Source organism: Panthera leo, chromosome F3, assembly GCF_018350215.1.
Source record: "Panthera leo isolate Ple1 chromosome F3, P.leo_Ple1_pat1.1, whole genome shotgun sequence".
In the NCBI taxonomy this organism is placed as follows: domain Eukaryota; kingdom Metazoa; phylum Chordata; class Mammalia; order Carnivora; family Felidae; genus Panthera; species Panthera leo.
The window spans coordinates 47,106,368-47,116,065 of record NC_056696.1 but is presented as its reverse complement, the minus strand read 5'-3'; positions in this window follow the sequence as shown (position 1 = coordinate 47,116,065).

Here is a 9,698-nt window from a genome sequence, read left to right as displayed (position 1 = left end):
GCAATGTCATCTTTAAGTTATAATGATGACTGTGGATGAGCTCTTTCCTCAAGTAAGTTATATTGCAATTAGAAAGGAAGATTTCTGAACAACTTAATCTTACACTAACCCTAATTTAATTTAGGAGAGTATGGTTTTGAAGAAGTAAGCTTGAAAGAATTTTCTCTTTCTGCCCTGATTTCTTAGTAAAAAACCCATGGCATAATTATGATTTTTTCCTTAAATCTGTTATACTAGCTCATGATTTGAATGTATTTTTTAACTGACTCAGGATACAGAAATCATTTTTTTAATAGTATAGACATTAGAATATAATCCCTGAAACTTAAATAGCTATCCTCTTTCACCCTGAGTGAAGATGACAACATAAAAAAGGAGAAAATAAAAAGAAGATTAAAAAAAGAAAGAAAGAAAAGAAAATCCTATTGACTTTTGAGTCATTAGTTCTGGTAAATTCTGTTACTCTTTTTTTTTTTTTTGTCTACATATATTTAGTAATGATTATCCTCCTTTTTTACATACTTAGGGATATTTTTTCTCTGTCACTTGCAACTAGCACTATACTTGATTGATATAAAACCCTAATTAAAGCATTGATTCCCGATATAAATAAATATTCTAGAGAGGCTATTACAAGGAAAGTTCAATTATAACCACACATTACCAAAAATTAATGATGGCTTTTGTGGTGTGCAAAAGGCATATATTTATATATAATATGTTGAATCTCAATTTATATTTTTTCTATAAAAGCCACCATTCTGTCACCTTCCACATCATCTATTTTTTGTTTAGTCTTGCTTGTACTAGTCATTAATCCTGCAGATAGGCATTTATCATTTACTTTGATGTACATACTATGCTTTGTTCTTGGGAACAGTCATCAACAAGGTACATTTCATTCATTCAAAGAGCTTTTTGTCTACATTAGGAAAAGAGCCTTTGAAATTGAAATACAACATGATGAAAGTTAGTTGGGGGAGCTTTCTGGCATGATGGAAATCTTTATTTTAATTGGGTATTGCAGGTGTATGTATTTTTCAGAACCCAGACATTTACAAATAAAATTGAAGCATTTTATTGTGTATAAATTATGCTTCAATAAAGTATCCATTGTGATAAGATACAATACTAGGAGTAAATAATGAAGCAGCAGGGGTGGGTGCCTGGGTGGCTAGTGGGTTGAGTTCGACTCTTAATTTCAGCTCAGGTCATGATCCCAAAGTTGTGGGATCAAGCCCCGCATTGGGCTCCACACTGAATGTGGAACTTGCTTGGGATTCTTTTTCTCTCCCTCTCTCTCCAGTCCTCTCTTGCTTGCATGCTCTCTCTTTTCTCTAAATAAATAAATGAACATTTAAAAAAATAAAGCAATAGGTATTTATTTGCTTGTCTCTACAGTTGTGCTCCAATTTTATCTTATTTTCACTTTATACATATTCTATTCTAGTTTGCCTTGCAATTATATTTTTCTTCTCTGTTTCCCTTTCTTTAGGGGTATTCCTGTGGCCTTTACTGTATTCTGGCTATGGACTTAAATTTGATCAAATGTTCTTCTAGTGGGTCATGAGCCTGCTGAGGGTGACATATAATTTTTCTCAGTTAATTACACAGTATTCCTGACTATGGGAGAAACTCTACTGAAAAGAAAAACTTTAAAACATGTAAAATAAGGAAATAATTTTGCAAAATATTACAGGGATAGATTGATAAGAGTGAAGAGTTGAGACTGAGGAAATAAGAGTCAGAAAAATGATGCAGTATATTAAAAACACACAATTCATTTATGTGTTTAGACTTCAGCTTAGGCTTTCTGCCATTTTGTTTTTATCTTTTTAACAGATAATTATTACTTTTTTTTTGATCTCACTTTTAATAAAGAAAGCATATAACTCAGAGTAAAAGTAAAATAACTCCAAGTTAGAACTAGAGCAATTTGACTGCCATCTGGAAGAGTGACCTAGTTGCTGACCTCCATAGTTCTGAGTTACTGGCCTCCATGCTCTTTGATGTGGAGCTAGAGTCTCTCACCAGGAAGTAATTTATATGCAGAAAAATGATATCAACACAGCTCTAGGGAACCATCTTCCTTTATTTATTCACTGGGCATGTTTCTTTAATGGGAATTTCAATAAAAATAAGTACCTGATATTTAAATATTTAGTTTCTAAGTAATTTTTTAGATGCAGATTTCAACTTTTATATTCTTAGAAGTATTTTTTTAAGAGTGCCAGAACTTAGCTTTTGGTTTTAGTTAGTAAAGCATTGTTGAGATCTTTAACATTATTTAAGTACTTTATAATATTTCTCTAGTATGTGCTTTGAACATCTATTCATTTCCCAGAATATTATTGCCTCAAAAAAGCCTTAGGGGGACTTGTGAGACTTTTTTTTTATGTATATGGATTTTTACTTTTTAAAGAAAGGCTATATTGAATTGCCAAATCCAGATCTTTTCGTTCTAATTTGCCAATATCAGCTGTAGACTGAAGCAACCACATCTCTAAGGCTGTCAAAATTTAGAAGAATGAGAAGGAAAATTAGTTTGGATTTTCATTTCACCCTAGATAGCAATTGATTTTGGAAACTTTTATAGATTTATGTTTGTAAGGATAGACTTTGAAAAGTATTTTTCTTCTTCATAAACAATGATCGTTAAATTGAAATTGTCCGAAAGAACTATGGTACTTTTAATATTCCCTTTTGAAATATATTTTAAATTAGGGGCACCTGAGTGGCTCAGTTGCTTAAGTGTCTGACTTCAGCTCAGGTCATGATCTCACATTCATGGGTTTGAGCCCTGCATGGGGCTCTGTGCTGACAGCTCAGAGCCTGGAGCCTGCTTTGGATTCGGTGTCTCCCTCTCTCTCTCTCTGCCCCTCTCCCTCCCACACTCTGTCTCTGTCTCTTTCAAAAATAAATAAACATTAAAACAGTTTTAAAAAGATATACTTTAAATTTGAACAGAATGATACTATTTATAAACTGTTATCAAACAATTCTCACATAGATCCTATTCCCTTGTTTTCAGTTTTTGAAATTATGAAAATATTTGATTACTCAATAGAGAAATGACCCTAATTTTAATTGAACTTATTAAGTATGTGTATAAAGTAACTGATTTATTAAGTCAGGTATATTTATGCATTTTAATAATGTTATAATTTAGCCAAGTAGTTTATTAAAATATTTTTCTTAAGAAAATGCAAAGTAACATCAAAATATAACAGAAATTTTCTCTCAAATTGATATTGTGTAGAAAGAAGAAAATAGATTTTGTAAAGAAAATAAATACTTAAGTTTACTTTAAATCAAAAAACTATCATCTGGGAGTTTTTGAAGATCAATACAAAGGGAAAATAAACTGTGAAATAGAATAATTTTATGTGACTATATAAACTGATCCTTTTGAAAAATTGTTGGCTGGAGGATTATTTTAATATTTTATTTTTTTTATTTTTTTATTTTTTAAGTTTAGTTATTTGTTTATTTTGAGAGGGAGGGGGGAGAGAGAGAGGGAGAGAGAGGGAGGGAGGGAGAGAAAATGAGTGGGGGGGTGATGGGGAGGGGAAGAGAGAGAGAGAGGGACAGAGGATCTGAAGCAGGCTTTCTACTGACATCAGAGAGCCTGATGCAGGGCTCCAGTTCATGAACCGTGAGATTATGACCTGAGCCAAAGTTGGCTGCTTAACCAACTGAGCCACCCAAGCACCCCTAATTTTAATATTTTAAACGAATGTTTTTATACAGAGTTAAGGGGCAACACATGGCGATTGTATTTTAAATAGGCAAATATTTGATTTGTAAATAATGGGGAGTGCATGCAATTCTAAGTTGTATATATTCTTCTGTGATGGAGAATATAACATTACTTTGGTTGGTATCACTCATTTTGGCTATTTTCTGGTGTTTCTGTGTAACAAGCCACCCAAAATCAAATGATCTATAGCATTTTATTATTCTTAAGTATTCTGAGAGTCAGATTCAGAAAGGGAAAGTAGGGACAGTTTTTTGTTATTTACACATGGTCTGGGGCCTCAGCTAAGGGTGGGCTAAGGGTAGCTTGTATAGATGGGGTTGAAATACTTGGGACTCAATTCTTCAATTCTAGGATGGCTTTTTTTTTTCCCCTGGCACATCTGGCTCCTGCTGGGATGGCTGAAACAGAATCAGCTAGTATTGTTTATTGGAGTGTTCCAAAAAAACAGTATGGCAGCTGAATACAGCTTTACTCTGCAGCTTTCACAGTATTTGCTGGAGCACTTTCTCTAGAATTACTTCCTCTTGGAACCCTGATGTGCCATGCTAAGTAGGCCATTTACAGACATTCCAGTCAATAGTCAATAATCAGCAATCTTTATTTTACCTGCCCTTCAACTATCCCAGCTCAGGATTCAAAGCACCACATCTGATAGATCTTTAAAATGAAATTTTCTATAACTGAAATATTTGTACACATGGCTGAATGTATATAATTGCTGAAGAGATGCTTTTAAAACTCAATTCCTAGCCATTATCAATTATTGTTATTAATTATGTTCATAATTGCCTATAATTTCATAATTTTGACAGTCATTCTTTTAAGAAGTCAGATTCCTTCCTAATTTGTGACCATACTAATTGTTATAAATTTTGTGTTTTGTTCAAAGAATAATCAATAGTCTCTGAATGTTTTGTACTATCGATCATATGTCTGGTTATATCTGCTGTAATTCCTGCAACATCATTATCATCCAATAGATTATTTTGAAATTCCAAAACTTTCCCTGTTTCACAAAAAATTTAATACTTTTCTTTAAAAAAATTCAAAAACTTTATGTAAAACTCATTTCTTTACAATTTAGTAATAATTTAATAAAATAGAATTTATTTATAAAACACTTTTCTTATATTTAGGGATGGATCACTAGCTTGAGATGAGAAAACTCATCTTTTTAATATAAAGTTGTACTACCTACATCTAAAAATACTGGGAAAAAAGTGAAACTGACATTTTAAAGAATTCTCTGCCTCATGGAAGGGAGAACTGGTACAAAATTGCCAATGGAAAACAAAATTATGAGAAGTATAGCTTTTTTGGGCTTCATATATATTTTTTAATTTACCAACTTGTATCTCATGCAACAAAATATAGATGAATAGTATATAGTACCACTTAAATTTCCATTCCATGTTGATTCTAATCATTCAGAATTAAAAAAAATAGAAATTATAAATATAGGTATGGTAATTTCTTAATTGTCAACAATTGTATATCTTTTCAAATTGGAAATGAAGAAGTCAGAGAAGTATCTTACAGAGTAAGTTGTCCTATTTCATTGACTGGAGAGAATACATCATGGCTGTGATACCACTAATGCATTGTATAGTTGCTATAACTTAATGCTTGCCAAATGAAAAATCATAAAGCAAATGATGGCACAGCTACTCTTCAGTAATATAGTAACTTGTTAAATTACAGGTTTAACTGCAAAAAGTAAGTTAGTATCTGATCAGTGGGTGGATTTACAAGTGTGACTAGGCTTGCTCTTTTTCCTCCTTCCTTCCTAATTATTTAGTTCTGTTCCTTGTTATTGCTGATGGTGTGTTTGTGTGTGTGTGTGTGTGTGTGTGTGTGTGTGTGTGTGTGCGCGCGCGCACACGCGCGCAGTAACAGTAAATTACTGACATAATCAAATGTTAGGTATGTTTTTAAAAATCTCCTGATTTATTCTAGCAGAACTCTGTTAACACTTACTCTGATGTTGCCAAAGCAGTGGTATGTAAAACTGCTGGTGCCATAGCACAAATCAAGGCAGTGACACCAAAACATTATTAGTAGTCACTGTTCTTCACTGCCATGTACTGGATCAAAAAAAATCAAGTTTCACCGAAGAACGTCTTTAATGAAAATGAACATTATTGAATTTTATTAAATTTGGACACTTGAATATGTCTCTTTTTAATATACCCACTGAAATTTAGTTGGCATACCATCAACTGCACCTATTTAGGGCATGCAGTTTGGTATGTTTTATCTGTGAAACCATCACTACAATCAGGATAATGAACAAATCTATCAGCCCCAGACGTTTCCCATGCTCCAGAGCAATCTCTCCTTTCTGCCTTTTCATGCCACCTCTTTCACTACCTATCCCCTGACAATGAATGATCTGCTTCATTGTGATTTAGTTTGTGTTTTCTATATTCCTGCAATTTTGCCATCTTTATATCTTCTTTGGGAAGTAGCTGCCTAAATCATTTGTCTATTTTTTATTCAGCAGTTCACTTTCTTATTGAATTTTGAGAGCTCTTAATGTATTCTAAGTCTTCATCAGACGTGTAATTTTCAAATATTTTCCCTTACTCTGTGTCTTGGCTTTTTATCTTCTTAATGGTGTATTTTGAGGGAGAGAATTTTCAATTTTGATGAAGTCCAATTTATTATTTCTCTTCTTTAAGAAACTATCACTTAATGAGTTTTGGTGTAGTATCAAAGAAATATATCTATGATTATCTAAGATTATCTGAAATGACTTAAAATACTATAAGGTAAGAATTTAAAAACTGTTGCAACATGTTAAATGCAGAAGCAGTACAGGAATTCAGCTCTCTTGTGGCAAGCTAGACATTAAGGAAACTTGCAAAAATGTAATTCAATGCCAATCTTCTCATTTTTTTGTTTGCTTTGGAAAATAGAGTTATTTTTCATAAACATTTTATATTAAAATGTAGCATGTGTATTATTGTTGTTTTAAGTAAATTAATACATATATAATTTTTAAATACTCTCAGTTCAAATTTCTAATATGGCAAATATTAGTAGATACATCCACATAAACAAAATCTCTGGGCGGGAAGTGGGGGGGGGGACTTAGTAATTTTAAATTATTGTGTAATTTAAATTACTGTGTAAAGAATCCTAACACCAAAAAGTTTAAGAAACCCTAACTTAAGACATATATGAAAAATATATGAGTAGATGTGTAGCATGTGTATTATTGTTGTTTTAAGTAAATTAATACACATATTTTTTAAATACTCTCAGTTCAAATTTCTAATATGGCAAATATTAGTAGATACATCCACATAAACAAAATCTCTGAGTGGGGAGGGGTTAGTAATTTTTAAATTACGTAATTTAAATTACTGTGTAAAGAATCCTAGGACCAAAAAGTTTAAGAAAACCTAATTTAAGACCTATATGAAAAATATATGAATAGATATCATTATTTCCCTTCTATACATAAGGAAATTAATTGTCAGATAAGTCAAGGAAAGCTTAGAATCTGACCCAGGCTTTGATTTAAGAATGGTTATGGAAAGTAAGAAAAATATGACGAATAAGGGAAAAGGAAAAATAGACTAAAAAAAAGAAAATGGTGCATAGAAATCTGATCCTGAGGGAGAAGAAGGGTTTATGAGTTCATGTCATTAATAGACCCTATTTTTGCAGTCTAGTGTGCTTTCAGTAAATGTTTGTACTTTCTAAAACTAATTCTACTGAAATTGCTAGAATATTTTGTTATTGTTTTGGTATTGACTTTTGGGTTTCATTGAGAGAAGATAGGCTAAAGTAAAATAATCATTTGTTTGAAAGTAATGATGCCTTCAGGAAATTATAAAGAGTCTTTTTTTTTTTTTTTTTTTACTGTTTCTCTTTTCTTCTCTGTCATCAATTTATGTTTCATTAAAGCACTCTTCTTCCGACACACAGTGCTCTAATTTTTTTGAGGGCTCACTAGAGCAGACATATAAGAAATTTTAAATTCCTTCTCTTTTTTAACATTATTCTTTAAAAATGACTTTAAAAATTTGTTCCATTGTCTCAATATTGTTCTCTCTTAGTTTGGTGACTCATAACTTTCTATTAATAATTTGTTAAATAAAAGCCATGATATGATTTCTACCTCCTAAAGATATATACATTTTTAATGCATATTTTAGGTAATACACATTTCTGAAATGGATATGAATTTTTGGATGACTTTATAATTAGTATTAATCGCATTTTTTATTCATGGAGGATTCTTTAAATTATACTTATTTTTGTAAAATTTTTATTAAAGGCTATCTAATTAACATATATAGAGTTCTTATTGAATGCCAGATACTGATTAAGCATTGGAAAAACAGTAGTAAAAAGGCAGATATGGTCTCTGTTTTCAAAGACCTTACATTCAGAGAAGCATAGACAAATATCACTAAGCAAATTAATTAAAAATTTAAAAAATAGAATCATTACACACAGTTATAAGGATTATTATGAACATAAGCCAGAGAAGGAATGTGGACCAAAAGAGAGTTTAGTTGTTCTTTTATAGGCAGGACAGAAAAGTCTTGTAAGGAATTTGAACTGAAAAGTAAACATTAAAAGGAGTAGTTGAAGGTGTGCATGGGTGCTCAGTCCGTTATGTGTCAGACTTTGACTCAGGTCATGATCTTGCAGTTCCTGAGTTTGAGCCCTGCTTTGGGCTCTGTTCCGACAACCAGAGCCTGGGGCCTGCTTCGGATTGTGTCTCCCTTTCTCTCTGCCCCTCCCTAGCTCGCCCTTTGTCTGTCTCTCTCTCTCACTCAAAATTAAATAAGCATTAAAAAATAATAATAAAAGAAGCAGTTGAAAGAGAGGAAAACTTTCAAGTCAGAGTGAACCACAGTGCAAAGGTCTATGTGTGGAACTCAGGTGCTCAAAGGAAGAAAAAAACTGAGTTTGCCAGATCAAGGTGGCAAGAGTAAGGGTTCCTAAGTCCATAAGCTAGATGAGTGCTAGATCACATAGAATTTTGCAGATCAAAATAAGAAATTCAGATTGTATTCTAAGTGCAGCAGGAAACCGTGAGGGAAAGAATGGCATGATTTAAAGTTATATGGATTACCCAAGCTACTCTGCGGCTAATTGAGAGGGGAAGAAGAGAAGCAGGAAGATCATTTAGAATATTCTCTTATTTCGAAGAACATCCAGTGTTGGCTCACATGAGGGTCTCCCGATTTGGAGGAATTTATAGTACCAGGAAGCAAGATGGGAAAGCTGGAATTGGAGGCATCAGAAATGGTGTTTGTTATTGAAACCGTGAGGTCAGACTTGTCTAGAGCAAATACATTCAGAATTATCCCCTAGAAACAAATACATACATGTAAGTAGAAAAGAGGTAGTCTAGTTTTGTGAAGGCCTACTTGATTATTAGGGTATGTTTACACAACTTGCAGTTTATATGATTATTTTCACATCTTGGACATAATCCTTTCTGTTCATTTCTAGTAAAAGATATCCAACTATTAGCATATTTGAACTCTTTTTTTTCCTATCATAAGAATACTTTTCAAAACTTGTCCTGTACTAAAACTATTTCTTTTAAGATGAGAACATTTAGTGTTTACAACTGATTATCCCATAACACATATCTTGCAGTATTAAGCTTCAAGATATATTTGAGTCTTCAATAAGCATGTTAAATGTATTTATCACTTGAAAACATTCCACATTTTCTTTTTATTTTTAATGTAGTTGCCATGGTAATCATAGCGGTAACTTGATGTTTGCCTCAAAAAAGGAGCCATGTCATTTTAGACAGAAAGGTTGAGAAATGTAGTTTCCCAATCTTTCCGTATCTTTTTCCTTATTATTAGGATAACATAAAGTGATGACAGTTTTAAAGTTTTGAATATATAAATGCCAACTTGCTGGAGAGTTTGCAGCATGTCTTAGGTCTTTTTGCTTC